Raw genomic sequence first — 17,372 nt, 5'->3', positions numbered from 1 at the left:
TTTGCAAAGTTAGGATATGTTGTGCTTGTCTCTCACTTTTCTCTCTCATTGCGAATCTTAAAATTCAATTGAAGCGGATATTGGACTGTACCTTGCACATGAATTGGCTGCTACTGAATTGCTCTTTGCACAGATTAGGATATTCCCTGTTACTCCTTTTTTCTTGCTGCTAATTTTAAACTGAACTCTGTCGAAGCTGAATTTTGGATTATATTCTGCACATGAACTGGCTGCTATTTATTGCTTTTTGCACCCTCTACGTTATGTTATTTCAATCTTTCTGCTGTTAATACCAAACCCTATTGCCTGCCAAAGCGGTTACGTGTTGATACCTAAATGCTTGAAAAATCTTAACTAGCACTTACGAGATGCATATTATTCTATACTTACATGAAGCTGGTATTTTTTTAGTATGGTCTTAAATATACGTCGCTTGCTTTGGCTGAGGTCTCCCGGGCCTCTGTTCTTGCCTATGAGCTAAATGGTATTACTGTTGAAAACCTTAGTTATTTCGCCTATTAGGGTAAATGTCAACATCTACTAATGTTATGTAAAGGAAAATCTAGACCTGCTTTGTAGGCTTTTGAAAATTTATGATGGTCAGAGAAATGAGTTTTTTTTATGTTATATTTTATCTATGTAATAATTTGTATGTGTTTTACTGTGGACCTCATTGGAGTTCCAAATCTTTAATAAATATTAATTTGAATACTAAATATTTGTGTTACCCCCAACAGAGAAAATTGTAAACTTGAAACAAATAATTATAAAGCTAACTGACCGTATCAATAAACTTCCAAAAGTTACAGGGATCGGGGCAGTGGTGGCAGCAAACAAAGCCCTCACATCAGCAGTATATAAGAAGACCTGTGTACAGGAATCTGCGACTATTGTGACACTTATCCCATCTATTGATTAATTCATTCCTGCTGTTAGAATTCAGTCTATCAGGGGTGGGGAAGTCTAGCAAGAATCCTCAAAAATCAGGAGCTTTGCCCCTGCTACCAAGACAGGAGGGTTGTCCCGAATATAAGATGCTCCCTGTTACACCTGTTACCCTTATGTAGCAATACTGACAAAAGTCCCACAGCCTGCCTCCAGATTGCTTGGAAACTCATAGCAATTTGAAAAAAATGTGTCCCACTGGCTAACCAGCAACTCAGACTTCAGCCTTTTGGAGTATGAAGATATTGTCTTCGTCAGAAGAGTTAACTGGATTGGTCCCCTAACAAAAAATTCTAGCAGGGATTGTGTGGTGATTAATTGTAAGAATCCACATCTAGCCACGCATCTGCTTTCACATATTGCTCAACATACTTATTGTAACTTTCAGAACAAACGTATTACTATTCTGCCATTGGGCTATTTTTACAGCCATCTTTTTTGTTCTCAGTCCATTAGGTCTCCATTGCCCCCTCAGTATTCCAGACCCACAACCCACACAAGTATCCCTACTGCCAACAGGTTTATTCCAGTAATGAGCTGAAGGGACATAGAATGACTAGCCAGTGACTGCCCCTTGACTGCAGAAGCAGTAGACCAAAACAGGGCTTGCAGTAATCTATAAGGTCTAGCACATGTGGAGAATTCCCCAGAGGTCCGGCATACCAAAGACACATGAACCCATCTGATATGCTGTAATGTTGCTGGCATAAGTGCAAAATGGTTGGACCCGAACTGGTGCAACCATCTCTCTAAATGTAACATTTATGTAGCTACATGAATCCTGGCATCTGAGTGACATTGTTTAGGATTGGTTAGAATCCCTCTCTATATCCACCACCCATTCTGTTGGGGGTAGAGGTTGGGAGGGTGGTTGGTTAACTTGGTTGAAATTTCTAAACAGCGTAAGGTAATTACAATTGCTTGTAGCCACCCTGGAATAAAATTGGTCTAGGCAGTGCTCCCAAATAGGTTGAAATGTTTTCTTATCAGCTACTGTAACCCATGGTGGAATTAGCTTGTAAAATCCAGGCCTTTTTTCATATTTTGAATTAATTTTCTGTGATTATTGGAGGGGATTGTAATGCAACAATAAGCTGCAATATATCCCAATGCAGTCCCTTCATGGCTTCAGATGTTATGCCACCTGATCAAAAGACAGACTAGAGAGGCAAGCTTTTGCTGCTCACTCTAATCATGTTTGGTCTGTGTAACATGGCCCAAATCGCAGATTACTTCAAGGCACAAGCACTCATTTTGTAGACTGGGGGCAAGGAACAATCACAGATTATATATTTTCGTTCCAAGTGCATTGTTGAGTGTATGGAGATGGTGGCACGTTAGAAAGTGGGTTCAGTGAACACAACCCTAATGATCTAGCACTCTGCCTGCCTGAAAGTTTCCAATCACCCATGTGTAAATTTGTGTCCTACTTAACCTCTAAGGAGATTAGACTCAGGCTAGGGTGGCAGGCGATGAAATGCCGCTATAGGGATAGAACTGCCATGGCCAAAGAAATACATCACTATAAAATGGCCATTCAAAAAAAAGCACGCCCTAGAAGAGGAAACTTGGGAAAGTCTTATAAGAACCTGTAAAGAGAGGGACCCAAGGGCTTTCAGGACATTGTGAATGGGTGAAGGTCAATGAGCATCAAATGTAATGGGCTAGAGAGCATTATTAGTGCAGATAGGGGGAGTGGTCATTTCAAACGTATTTACTCTCGACCAGAGTGATGACTTGGTATAAGATTCTCCCTCATTTCCCCATGATATTAAATTTAATGTTGATGAGTGATTACTGTCATCTCTTGCAGTCCATGTAGAAAGGCATCTGGCCTGATGGGAGTCCTGATGGACCTTTACAAGAAAAATATTGCTATGTGGTCCCCTATTATTACCAACGCCATGTAATCTGAGGTACTTTGTCAGATCCCTGCTTCTTGGCAGCTAGCTATCATAGTCCCGATCTTTGTTGAACTTGGCAGTAAGAGTCATTGGCCAGATGATTTAAAGGATAGAGTCCTGGGCCCAGCAATTTGGTGTCATCAGAAGGGTACAATATGGTTTTAGAGAGGGGGGCTGGGGACGCAGGAACTGTGCCTAAACCTCAGTCTACTGATTGGAAAATATGCAAAAGATAAAAGAGCTCTCTTTTCCTCACATTCATGGATTTATGTAGTGATTTTAATCACTTGAATCAATCTAAATTGCGCTCAACTTTGAGGAGATGGGTCTGTCAAAGCCTTTGGTTGATTTCTCACGTGCACTACATTCAGGGTTTCAGGTTAGGTGGCACAGACTGGGAGTGCGCTGATACCTTTGGGTTATCTCAACTTGTAAAACAGGGCTCTGTCCTGTCACAGATTTTGTTCCTTTTATACATAAATAGCTTGAACTCATTCCTTATAGCCAACGTGGTAGCTTTCTATAACTTTGTGAAAGGCCGAACTACAGTTCCCACAGACTATCCCATGGAGGGCCCGATGGCCAGAGATTCTTTGGATCCGGAGTGTTGTTTTACATGCAGTTTGCAGGGGGCTACTGCCATTAGTCCAAAGGAGTCTGAGGGTGCTTCAGGCTTCCACAGAGGTCCCTCTGTCTGGGGGAACCAAGAGATAACCTAGGACAAGTCTCAATCAGGCAGTTACAGAAGAGTTGTCAGAGATGTAGAGTATCCCTCTTTAGCTTTGAGCAAGTCCTGTTGTCAAAGACACAAGTCTCTCGTTCTGTTTTCTTTGATGCAGGTTGTTCAGAACTGAGGTTCTGATGACAGGGGTGTCCCTTAAATACCAGATTTAGGGGAGTGGGAGAAAGTAGCCATAGGGCTGCAAGTCTTTACAGTTAGTCCACCCCTGAGATGACCACAGCTTGGTGTGTGGGTTTCCTTTTCTACTCGGAACCCTCTTTTTTGACACTTCTAAAAATGGCAGAACCTTTCTTACCGTGTATGAACTGGGCTGCCATCCTGGAGGTGTGGCTAGCCTTCTGGTTCTAATTTCCCACCTGCCTGGGTAGTAAAAATGTGCCTGGGGCAGTCGTATGTATAGAGCAAGGGAGGCGATGTGTTGCTGTCAATCGCGCAGAAGTGGGTGATGCATCCATTTCGAGCTGCACAAAGTCGAAGAAGCACAGAGAGTCAAGAAGCATTGAACATCAGGGCGATGGGTCATCAAACTGCTGGGCTGTAGGTGATGTGAGCAGCACAAAGTAATGCATTGGCACCAAGCAGTGAAGAGTCAGAGATGTGATGATGACATTGTGCCAGAGAGCAGGGTGCAATGTTTTTAAAGGTAGGAGATGTACTTTTGAATTTTACGTGTCCTAGTAGTGAAAAACTCTTAAATTTGTGTTGCACCACTGCAGGGCTTACCTCTCGCATAGGATAACATTGGAGTTACCTTATTACAATGAATAGGCTGTACCTTCCAAATGGGAACAGGTACACATTAAAGTTTGGTATCTTTAAAATTGTAATGAAAAGTCCTAACTTATTTATGAAGTCAGATTTCAAATCACAATTTTGAGAATGCCACTTTTAGAAAGTTTACTTTTATCTTGTCTTGGCCATTTAGTGCCTGCAGCCTGTCTCTGGGTCACATGACGGGGATTAGTTGACAGTTGGGCTTTGTGTGCATATTCTTCCTAGACAACTCCACACAATAGGGAACTTAGGTGTGCCTGGATGGGCCATCACTGGCTGATGGAAGAAAAGAGCTTAGCACATCCCCACCTATGCTTAAATGGGCTGTGTCCTGCCTCCACACAAAGGTCTGCATACCCCCTGTGGTTAGTCTGGAGGCAGGACAAGGAAGGCATGGCACCTGTTTACATCAAAGGAATTCCTCAAGAAGCTTCTCCCCTCTTCAAAGGCACAGCTAGGTATAAATATTGGCACTCAGCACCCAACTCTGCCAGGAAAAAGGACTGCTATGCTGCTGGACGGACTGCCACTTTGCTGTACTGCTGCTCTGAAGGTCTGAACCTGCACCTCTTGAACCCAGGCCCCTAGAGTGACTCCAGTTGACTAATTGGCTGGCCTCCTGACTTCATCCTTAGGGACAGATGGCTCCCACAACCTCGATCCCCGCACCTGGACTTTGCCATCTGTGAGTCTACCCTGCCAACTGGTTCCCCCCCAGTCTTGGGCCTTTGGAAATGGGTCTATGACGCTCTGTCCGTCTTTGGATTGTGTGGAACCTACGCATCTCCTCTGCTGTGCATTGCAACTCCCAACAGAACAGATGCATCACTGCCACTTTATGGGATTTATCATCGCTAAGATTCACATAACATCACAACCAGTCTTGGTGCAATGCATGCTCAGTACAGACACTCATAGCCCTCTTTGACTGCAGCCTTGATGACAACATATGTCCCCGCATCGCAACCTCGCAGCTCCTCAGTTTTGTTTTATTTATTAAAAATAGCTCTATTTTTCACACTTGGTGTGATTTTCCACTTTATTACTGTTTGAAGTGCTGTACAAACACTTTATACATTGTCTCTGAGTTAAGCCTGGAGAATCTGCGCCAATCTACCAGAGGGTTGGGCACAACTTAATTTAGGGTTGGCTTGTGCCTCACCCTGACAAGGATTGTGGTTGCTGCTTGACCAGGGCTCTCACCCCAGTCAACATGCAGAATATTGTTGAACAACTGTATTTATTTCAGTTCCCCGTTAATTCCTAAGAAAAAATACCCTTATCCATTTATTATTTAATAGAATGCTTTCTCCATCCATCCTTTTTCATGGGTGACTACATATTTACCATTGTTTTGGTTTAATAGGCCCTCATAGAGACATTGGTAGTGTGAGTGTGTCATAAATATCACAATGAAATATTTGTTACTGAGAAATTCTGATCTCCATGTATGTGTATTCAATGATCAATTAAGATTGGTTTCAAATAGCATTTTCTGAGGTCAGCACACAAAGTGCAAATCATTTAAAATAATGTCAGACAAGCAAGATCAGATATCAAGGACATTTTAAATAGTTGATCTGCCAGAAATAAAAGATTCATTTGAAGTCTCATTACTGCTGACCCAAGTTCATAAGATTACAAGTTAGAAGAGGCATGCAGTTTCTTTGGGGATATACTTGGAGAGATAATCAGTCTTTTATTGTCCTTACAGGGTAGTATATTGCACTATCAATCATCTCACAGTGGCCAGGCTGTCTACACAGTATTGAAGGAAGGACCAAATGACACAGGTAATTCAATGTGACCAGTGAGGGAAGGTACCATTAACATTTGATTGTGTCTACATACATTGCAACCCCCTGTAAAGGTTTCTGCCATGTTTTGGTTTTTCACCATGGTTTTAGAAAATTTTCAGAGGAGTTAGAGGGCAATAGGCCTAATCCTTTTATAGACTGTCATCATGTACACCTCAAACTTCACTCCACTCACTTCAAATAGTACAACATTGCTTTATTAGTCTCCGTTCTATTGTAGGTGGCATAGTCTTAGATTTGACACTTTTGGATAAACCTGGTAAACAATTATTTGACTGTATCAATGTCCAGGCAATTTAGAGCCCAGCTGAACTTCACTTTACCTGATCTAATATTAAACACCTTTCATTTGTACTATGCTAATATTCAGGATCTTCAAAGCTTTATAGACCTTGTGGACACTTTGTCCAAAAATGTTATACAACTTTGACCTTGACAACGCACTGTGGAGTATTCAGACTTTACTCGATTTCACCTGAGACAAAGATACCTTCCTTGTTTACTGCACACCCACCTGTCATTCCACTACTAGCAGGTAGGAAATGCAGTGGCACACTGTCAAATAATTGTGTGCTGAAAGTTTCATACCAATGGATTTGATCTCCAATGGGAGGGTACTGGATGGTGAGTGCAGAAGGCTGGATTTCAGTGAAGCAGTCACCACTGAACAGTTGAACATTGCAGGGATATACCCACTAGAAAAAAATTACTTTGTTAGGCCATTCATTTGTACAAAAAAGCCATTTACTTCACACTTGGCACCCTAGTACGCTGCTATCTGGGATCTGCTTCTGTTTTAAATATATGGTTGTAGCTTTAGGATTCATTCATGATCCTCTTAAATGAACTTCAGTAACGCTGCATGAACTGTGCAAGAAACAGTATTATGAAGCAATGGGCTAAAGAACATCCACAGCCTTGATAATAGATGTATCTGAGCATCTACAGAGCCAAACAATGTGATCCCTATTAGGTACATTTGTTTTGGTGTGGGATTCTTAGCTCACCCTTGGTAGCTTTATATAGGAAGAAAACTCTTCTTCTGAGAAGATAGCACGTGGAATAGGTGCTACAACACCAGCAAAATATTCTATATTTTCAAACACCTTAGGCGAAAAGAGATAAACTTAATATATTAAACATAAAGAAATAACATAAGATATGAGGAAAATGAGCCTAAAAACTAATGCTAGTCAATGTGTTGCAGTAGGATTTCAATACTACATAGCATTGGCTCATGAAGGACGAGGCACTAATAATCCTCCACATTTTTACTGGTAAAAGAGCAAGATCAAAGAGGAATTGTTAGCTCATCCCAGTCAAATATTTACCTTTCCTGGAGCTCCTTCCTTCAGGATACCAAACATTCTTTCAGTATTGTCATTCTTTTATTCAAAAGCTCTAGGTAGGACAGCTGCAAAAATGTGGACCAGTGGGCTGCATGTTGTTAGTGTAAACATGGCCACTTGCTTCTGTTCAATTTAAATTAACACTATCTAAGTCCTCATTCTCCTATAATATTTTGTAACTTTGCCTCTGGTTCTCAAAGAGTCCTCTTTTCAGGAAATTAATCTTTGGATAAACGCCCACATGTTGAAGGAGCAGGAAGGCTATCAAAAAACCAGTGCAGTTACACATGAAAAAGTCAATTTTACAACTGTTTTCTGGCTTTCCTCTGTGCTCTAAGTCTGCAGGGTCTTCTCCCTGCACTAGGCACACATGACGCAATATGAAGAAATTCAACATTTTCAAAAGTCTGCTGGTCTCCCAAGCAGACACAACCTTCTTTGACACCAAGAGACTCTTCCTTACGCCGCTCAATAGGATCATTTCTCCAGTCATGCAAGGTAAATTGCACAGGGCCTCAACCCCTTTTGTCTGTGTGGGTCACAAGAATTTGTTATCTTTAGACCTTAAAGACACTTTCCTGTTCCAGATATTAAAGATACAGCAGAGCCACAATTCTCTTCATAGCCATTTACCAATCAGATGGGAATCTTTTGAGCAGCAAGCAGAAATCAGGAATGTCTTCTTACCTATGTCATTTAAGATGTCATCGGTGATGTGATCAGTGATGTCACTGACATTTCATGAGCGATATAATATGTGAGGTCATAAGCAGTGCATTGTGGTGGCATAAGGTAAAGTTAGCTCAGGTAACTATAACTGCAGAATTTCCATGGATTTGCACGATTGAAATCTGAGCCTAGTTATACCCCCCTGAAACCTTTGGTTTTTTTAGTGCCATTTATTTAATTTACGTTATATTACATTAATATATTAAAATATTTAACATGTATAGCTTTAAACCCTATTTATGTAAAAAATCCATATTTCTGTATCTTTTTGGATGATATTAGTGTCAATTATATATATTTTTCGGATATTTTTGTACTTAGCATTAATATTTATAGGAGCTCAATATCGTGGTAAATTATATTTTTGATACAATTTTATTTTTAACTATATTGTTACCATGATATTGTGCCACTATAGGTATGCAATTACAGGTAGGCCAGCACAATGGAAAAGCCCTATTGATAAACAATAAAATGTGGTCTGGCAGTCTAACTGTTGGGACACAACCACATTTTCTCTAAATAGGGCTGGCAGAACCCTTGTGCCAGAGAAGTTGCAAAGTTAAATTTGGAATGTGAATAAAAGCCTTTTACATACATATATGTACATATATGTACTTAAATCCCTCTACAGTTACGAATTGCACTATTTTACAAAGCCTAACCTTTTGTGCATGGGGTATGAGGTTGGTTTTCTCAAAAAGAAATTAGGGTTAATTTGTGCTACTTTAGAAATCACTCTTGAAAAGGGCTACACAATTATACATGATAGTGGTACTTTCTACCAACCTATTAATGGAAATTGTAGATTTCTTTTTTCACTTTAGAAACACTGTACTTTCAGCCCTGCTTGAGAGAAACAGGTGCATGGGGGTTTTCCAGACATGGAACAGTATTTTCCACAGAAAAAAGCTACTTTCTCGAACCCACTAAAGCTGAACTTAGCACTGATTGCCAGAATGGAATTAACTTGAAATGGTAACTCAGAGTACAAGACTGTGTTTTTTCCAACTGGTGAAGGTATATCTTCTCTGCTTGTGGAGAATAACTCATTTCTTGATCCCAAGGACAGGCTTTAGGAACAGATTTACAGATAGCAACATGAAAAATAAACCGTCATTGGTAAGTAGTCAAACGTGTTTAGGCGCCCAAATCTTGTGCGTAAGGAACACTGATGAGGTATCTGGGGACTTATGGTTCCCCTGTGCCAAACGTTACAGAGTCAGAGGTGGAACTGCCTGCTACCTGGAAAAAGCTACTTTTTTTTCAATAACCAGTGTGATGTGTGCTTTAAATTGAAAAACTCATGTTTTGCTGTGTCAATCTCATGCAAACAGCACAAGACAAGTTGCAAAAAGGGCTGTGGTACACTGTGTTCCATCAGCAACGTTTCTTAGGCAGAGGAGGTGAAGGAGAAACATCCAAAAAGAAAGACTCTCTCAAATTGAATAGCAACTTGAATACAAACATAATACATTTCAAAGTAATAAATTAACAAAATTTTAAAACAGCGGCACCTGCAACATTCATCATCTTCATAATGGCTTTCAAAGTTTGTGCCTATTGCGGTCAAATGTGAAAAATCCTGCAAGTCAAGAAGTACTTCTGAATTTTCAAAGTAATTGCAGAACCATTTTAGGCTATATCATTGTTTATCCGCCAAATTTAAAACATTAAACAAGAGTAGTAAGTTAGTTGAAGACTTTATTTGGAAGTATAAATACATCCATAAAAGCATAACACAAGACAGACATCGTTATACAGTACTTACCCTAAAGGACAAGCATCAATTATTAGTTACAATACAGGCAAAAATTAAATCTTAAAATATTCAATTGTCATCGGATATTTATGCATATATGCATGTCCTAATTGAATGTAACAGACGGCCCGCTATACAGTGACACCTTCAGTAGCAAACATTCCCAGAAACAATATGTAAAGTGCCCACGTGTTAACATTACTGAATAATCCCATTTCATCATGTATCAGGAGGAATAAAAGGACAGTAAATTAGAATCATCCATCGTACCATAGAACTGTAATCGGACCTATGATTGGACATGACCGATCTAAGGGGTGGGACAAAATATCCTAGGACCTGGTCCACCCGGCCCTCCGACTAATATGGTCCACACATACACTAAACTGATCAGGATAAAATACATAAGTACACAATGTTGCCCAAATCCAATTAAATTAAAAATACATTCTACAACAAATCTCTAAGGTGGGCAATGATTGCAAATATATGTATGCCGGACAGCATTGTGTAAAACAATATGGTTTAATCATCGCAATGATATATCTTTTTCTTTGATGGCTTTTTAATTTGCAAAAAAGGACCACATGCTTTGTATCCTGGGGGGACAGTTGATCAAGTTTGTAGACCAGTTGTTCATTTTTGGAAAACTGACTAGTCTATGAAATATATCTAGTCTTAAGCGGGTCAGAACAAAACTATGTCTGTCATTCAATAAATGCTTTGAGGTAAGGTTGCATGTTAAAAGTGGTTAAAATCAGTTGATTTTTAATACACGTAGTTTGGGAGCTATGATTAGCAGTCAAAGGTTATCCAGATGCACCATCCCTTCTTCCTTCAGGGTCTTTCTGCTAATAACGTTTAGTGTTTCTGGTTTTTAAAAATACTCTGGGTAGCCAATATCACAAAAGAAACATTGAATATAGGCTAACTAGAGTAGTATATTTTCACCTGAGAGTGGGTTTCCTATGAGGAGGTATTTCATCATTCTGAAGCAGTAAATGCAAATTTTATGGCAAGACCAGAGGCTCCTATTATGCTTTCTTTTCTTGTGTTTATTCAAATAGCAGCAAGACAAGTGAAAACCACACTCCCCAGAAGGCTGCAGGAGAAAACTACTAGCCAATGGGGAGAACGATAAAACACAGAAATCCAATCAGGTCAGGCCAACCATTTAAGGACCTATCCGACCGCAAGCAGTCCTCTTTTCTTGCTGCTCGCAGTCAGATAAGCCGCTTATATCATTCCTCTTTGGTTTCTAAAGTGTTTACTAAAGTGTTCATCTATTTATTTAATGCAGTTTTATTCATTAATTGCCGCTAGCGTGGCGCTCTATTCTGAGCAGTGTGTCCATTGTTAGCGCTTTTCAAGTGGTTGCGCATTCCGTTTTTTCCCCCCTCGGCTCACAGGGTTTAGCGCATCTGCCCTTGCGCGTGCCTTTTGTTTACCTTAACGACATTTTCATAATGACGCTCGCCTCCTCAGCGCACGTCTCGTTAATTGCCAGCTTGCAACGCTGCCTCCTGCCTTTCAACTGTCGCCGGACAAGGTTTTTCCCTCAGCGACTATCTCCTCCCTCTCCACACGCTCGTGTTTCACCGGCAAGATAGTTTTGTACACGCCCCCTGCCTTCTGTTAACCCCTTGCTTCCCACGTCCTAACCAGACAGTGCAAATGGATATTTCCAGCTCTCCTGAGCTTGATAATGAGGAAAGCGCTAATTTCAAAACTGATTTGAGTCAGTTTATCAACTCTTCAGTTGAAAATGCTGTGGAAAACTCCATGCTGAGAGTTTCCAGAACTATGGAAAATTCTTTAATAAGTATTATACCAAAGCTTTGGCCCAGTCTGCGGGGGAAGCAGAAAACGTAAACTGGTTCCTGCCACTGTCTTAGCCAAAAAAGTGTCACATGTGGTTAGCGAGGGTTCCTCGCGCAAGAATGAGGATTCTATTCCTCCCAGGCCTCAGTCAAAGGAGGGGTCTACTTTGACATTTGGTAAGAGTAAAACCAAACTTAAAAGCGTGGAGGTTCCTAAGTAGCTGGTCATTGATACTATCCAAGATACGGATGACGATATGGGTGACACGGACGATGACAATCTCTTTGATTTTTTCGGGGTTGGGGATTCTTCGCCTAAGATGCAAAAGTTGTCCCCCTTTGAATCCGAGCCTATCCTTGACTCGGAAGGGGTACCTATGTTTGACCCTGCATTGATTCGGCATCCAAATTCAACTGAATGGTTTCCAATTCCCCATGTGGGAGACTATATCGCTTCCAAACTCAGACAACCCCTGGACAAGTCAGTCAGAGCAAAGTTAAAATCTGAATGTCCCAAACCTTCTTTGGCCTCTCACGTCACAGTTAGCCCTTCTATTGATCAACCGCTTCTCACACTTTTCTCTAAGTTCGGCAAGGACCCTCGTAAGGGGGTTGACAGAGCATGGTCCTCTTGCCAGGACAAACTTCTGGATATGGTGGGTCCCCTTGCCCGCATTCTTGATCTGGCGGAGATGGCGCGTTCAGAGAATCTCAGCCGAAATCCTGAGGATATTTCCCTTTGGGCCCTATGCACCTTTTGTTTACTGGGCAATGCCAATGCCGCCATCACCCATGAAAGACGCAAAGGTCTCCTTATCAAGTTAGACCCTAAATTGGCCAATTTGGCGTCTCAGGACCCTGGCGCCAAAGCGGACGGTCTTCTCTTTGGTGACTCGTTGGTCAAGGATCTTTCTAAATTTGTGTCAACTTTCGCCTCACTGGACAAGGTGCAACTCTCTATTAAAAAAGTCTTCGCCCCTCGGGTTTTTGGCAGGGCCGGCAGAGGCAGGAGCCGCTCTTCCGGCCGTTTTTCCTCCTTCCAAGGTTCCAGAGGAGCTTCCAACTCCGGTTACCAAGAGTACAAGCCACAGTTCTACCCCCAACATGGCCGTGGATTCAGGGGTCGTGGACAGAAGGGCCACAGAGGCAACAACTCCAACTATCCCCAACACGGTAAGCCTGCCTTCTGGCCCTCCTGTAGGAGGGTGTTTAGCTCTCTTTCTAAGCAAATGGCAAACTTTAACTTCAGACCCTTGGGTTCTCAGTTCTGTCCAAGGCTATCTCATAGAATTTTACGCTCCTCCTTTCCAGGATACTTTGCCTCCACCTCTGTTTTTTTCCGCCGACGTTTCTCTCCTGATCTCTCAGGAAATTCTTTCCTTGTTGACAAAGAAAGCTATCCAAAAGCTCCCTTTCGAGCCCTCGGGTTTACTGAGCACTTAGTTTCTTGTTCGCAAAAAGAACAAAAAGATGCGACATGTAATCAACCTCAAGGTTTTCAATCGGTTTGTCGTTTACAGACATTTCAAAATGGAGACCATTATCCACTTACGAGACACTCTGCGAGTCAACGATTGGATGGTCCGTTTGGATCTTCAAGATGCTTATCTCACGGTTCCTATCCATCCTTCTCATTCCAAGTTCCTCCAGTTTCAATGGCTGGGCGTCACTTATCACTTTTGTTCCCTCCCCTTCGGTCTCTCTTCAGCCCCTTGGTGTTTCACCAAAATCATGAAGCCTGTAGTAGCTTCTCTCCGAGCCTTGGGAATTCGTCTGATCATCTACCTGGACGATATTCTTCTTATGAATGTGAGCAAACCAGGTCTTTTACACGACCTTCAAGTGACCCAATCCCTTCTTTCCGATCTGGGTTTTCTGATCAACCCAGAGAAGTCCATGTTGCTTCCCTCTCAAAGTGTGGAGTTTCTAGGGTTTTGCGTAGATTCTCCCTCCGCGTCTCTTTTCCTTCCTACCGCAAAGATCGCATCTATTCATTCAGAAATTTCTCAAGTTCTTGCTCTTTCCCGAATTTCCCTTTGCTCTCTTGCAAGGATAGTGGGGCTTCTCTCCGCCTCCATTCAAGCCATTTTCCCAAGTCCTCTCCATTATCGGGCCCTTCAACGCCTAAAGATACGCCATCTGCGTCAGGGTCTGGCTTACTCAGATCTTATCCTCCTAGATCACGACTCGCGTTCCGAACTACAATGGTGGATAGACCATTTAGATGAGTGGAACGGAAGGATTATGTTCGCCACGGCCCCAGATCTTGTGTTAGAATCAGATGCCAGTCTGACGGGTTGGGGTGCCCGTTGTGGACCAATCTCGACTGGAATAACATGGTCTCTAGAGGAGTCGTCATTGCACATCAACTGTTTAGAGATGCTTGCAGGCTCCTTTGCAATCTGCAGTCTCGCAAAGAACAAGGTAAGTTGTTCTATTCTTCTCGGGATGGACAATGTTTCTGCGGTCCATTTCATCAACCGTCTCGGTGGCACAAGATCCAAACCCCTCGCAGAACTCGCCAAGAGCCTTTGGCACTTTTGTCTCCTTCACAATCTCTCCCTCCAAGCCGAATATCTCCCCAGCGATCTCAATTCCATCGCCGACTGGCACTCTCGGTATCTCCGGGATTCCAGCGATTGGAGATTACTTCCCTCCGTATTTCATTCTCTCTCTCTCAAGTGGGGTCCTTTCTTCATCGACCGATTTGCATCTCGCCTCAACTCCCAGTTACCTCGTTTCTACAGTTGGTGCCCGGATCCGCTAGCGTTAGCGACCGACGCGTTCCTTCAGGATTGGTCTCTTCATCTTAATTACGCTTTTCCTCCCTTTCTTATGATCAACAGGGTCCTTTCCCAGATTCGTCGTCAACAGACGTCTCTGGTCATGGTGGTGCCCTTTTGGCAATCCCAGATATGGTTTCCTTCTCTTTTGGAACTGACAGTGGACTTTCCTGTCCTTCTCCCTCATTCATGGGACCTTCTCTTGGATCCTCGAGGTTCCCCTCACAATATCATTCTGGACTGGACTTTGACTCTGTTGGCCTGGAAACTGTCCGGTCTCTCTCTTCTGACCAACTCCTTTCTCAAGAGGCTTCAATCTTTATCAGCCGGGCCTGGGCTCCCGGTACTTCCAAGGCACACAAATCCGCTTGGTCTCTTTGGTCAAGCTGGTGTCTTGAACGGTCTATCGATCCCTTTTCAGCCTCTGTGAATTTTGTGATTAATTTTCTGGCCTCTGAGGCCGGTGCTGGTAAATCCTATCGCACTGTGAACCTGTACAGATCAACTATTTCGCTTAATCACTGCCCCATCCACAATAAACTGGTTGGATCCCATCCACTGGTTTGCCGTTTGCTCCGAGGAGTTCGTTTTTCCATACCTCCGTTGGCTAAGTATACTTCTTTATGGGATGTTAATTTGGTTTTCAAATTGTTTATGGATTGGCCTGACAATTCTGATCTCTCCCTGAAAATGTTGTCTGCAAAGCTTACTATGTTATTGTGTTTAATATCCATTAAACGTGTTTCTGATGTTAGGGCCTTAGATCTTTCCGCAAGACAGTTTTCTTCTACTGGTGTGTTGTTTCAAGTGCAGAGACGTACAAAAACAAATTTACAATCAGTGTTTTATCCTTATTTTCCAGCTCAGCCGAAGTTATGTGTAGGTCATTGCTTAAAAGCCTACGAACAAAAATCTGCTGACTTGAGGACTTCTTCCCATATGCAATTGCTCATTTCTTTCCGCAAACCTCATCTCCCTGTTTCTTCCACTACCTTAGCCCGTTGGGTCCGTTGGATCATGTCTCTCGCGGGCATTGACTCTTCTACATTTGGTGCTCACTCTACCAGGGGTGCCATGGCCTTTAAAGCCTTTTGGGCAGGCTTGCGTCTGGAGGATATCCTTAAGTCAGCAGATTGGTCTAACGATAATGTGTTTAGGACCTTTTATTGTAAACCTGTGATTACTGCTTCTTCTTTGGTTGTCGATATGCTTTGAACCAGCATAATAGGAGCCTCCGGTCTTGCCATAAAATGTAGATTTTCCTAATAAGTTATGACGGAAAGTCTTAATTTTATTAATGACACGGAGGTGAGTATTATCCCTCCACAACAGCTCTAATTCGTTCTGTTTTCCCCCCCCCCTTTAGGTACTCCAGCACTTCCACCGGCTTCCTTGTAAGAATTGTTCTGCCTCATCCGAGTTCTTGCCTTCGACGTCCATCTGTCTTCCAACATGGTTTCCTCAGGATGTTTTGTCCCTGGTGTTCCTGGGTCAAGAACTGTTTACCTGGGTTTTGACCGTTTGCATATTATTGTTTTTGGTTCCTTTGTTTTCGATTTCTTCCTAACTCGCACAAGAAAAGAGGACTGCTTGCGGTCAGATAGGTCCTTATATGGTTGGCCTGACCTGATTGGATTTCTGTGTTTTATCGTTCTCCCCATTGGCTAGTAGTTTTCTCCTGCAGCCTTCTGGGGAGTGTGGTTTTCACTTGTCTTGCTGCTATTTGAATAAACGCAAGAAAAGAAGCATAATACTCGCCTCCGTGTCTTTAATAAAATTAAGACTTTCCGTCATAACTTATTAGGAAAATCTACATTACTGATGGCAATATTCTAACTCCCTTTCTGTAACAAAGTCCATGTTGTTGTTCGGTCTCCTCTATTTTTCTTATTTACTTGTAACAAGAACGATTAAAAAAAATTTCATTTACAAATTCATACTGCTGATTAGATAAGTGAGGCGTTGGAAAGCTGGTTAGTTTAACAGAATGGCACCCAATACAGCAGATTATCTTCAGTAATCTAGTTCTGTGTTGGATTAGAACTCTAGAGCCAGATCAAGTTAAAAAGCATTTTTATTGCTTCTAAAATCAATGCTAATTTTTTTAAATACTCACAGTTATTATTCCAGATGGTTTGAATTATGGAACTGATTCAAACCCCGTTAACGTTTTTAGCAACTTTTTTAGTAGCTGTAATAATTAGAATTCATCTAATGTTATACAGAATGTGGTTTGAAATAGTGACATCGAGAAATTTGCGCTCTATGTGACATTCAGTGATTTGAGGTGGAATGCCAGATTAGAATTATTGTGGTATTGAAGTACATTGTGACCGACTATGTGATCACAGTAGATTTCACGTATTGGGTGAGTTTTTCTGTTTCATGAAATTCGTTTTGGTTATGTCACTTTAAGAAACAAAGAAAATGTGTATAAAAGGGGCAAAATGTTGAATGCTCCTTGTTGTGAGAAAGGCCACATGCATGGCTAAATATATATATATATATATATATATACACACACACACACACACACACACACACACAAACATATATATGGCGGTCACCAGTAGGTAGTTATAGTTAGGTCCTAGTTACCATAGGAAAATCGTAACATTTTTTACCCAATAACTTTGGCGCCGGATGACGAATCTTTGCGAAATTTTCAAAACAGGTGGGGCGCTCTGGTCAGCTCCTATCCTGAAAGATTTGCGGTGATTCGTCAAGCGGGTCCTGAGAAAAAAGGT

Source organism: Triturus cristatus, chromosome 12 (genome assembly GCF_964204655.1).
Source record: "Triturus cristatus chromosome 12, aTriCri1.1, whole genome shotgun sequence".
NCBI lineage: Eukaryota > Metazoa > Chordata > Amphibia > Caudata > Salamandridae > Triturus > Triturus cristatus.
Note: the sequence above shows the minus strand (reverse complement) of the source record.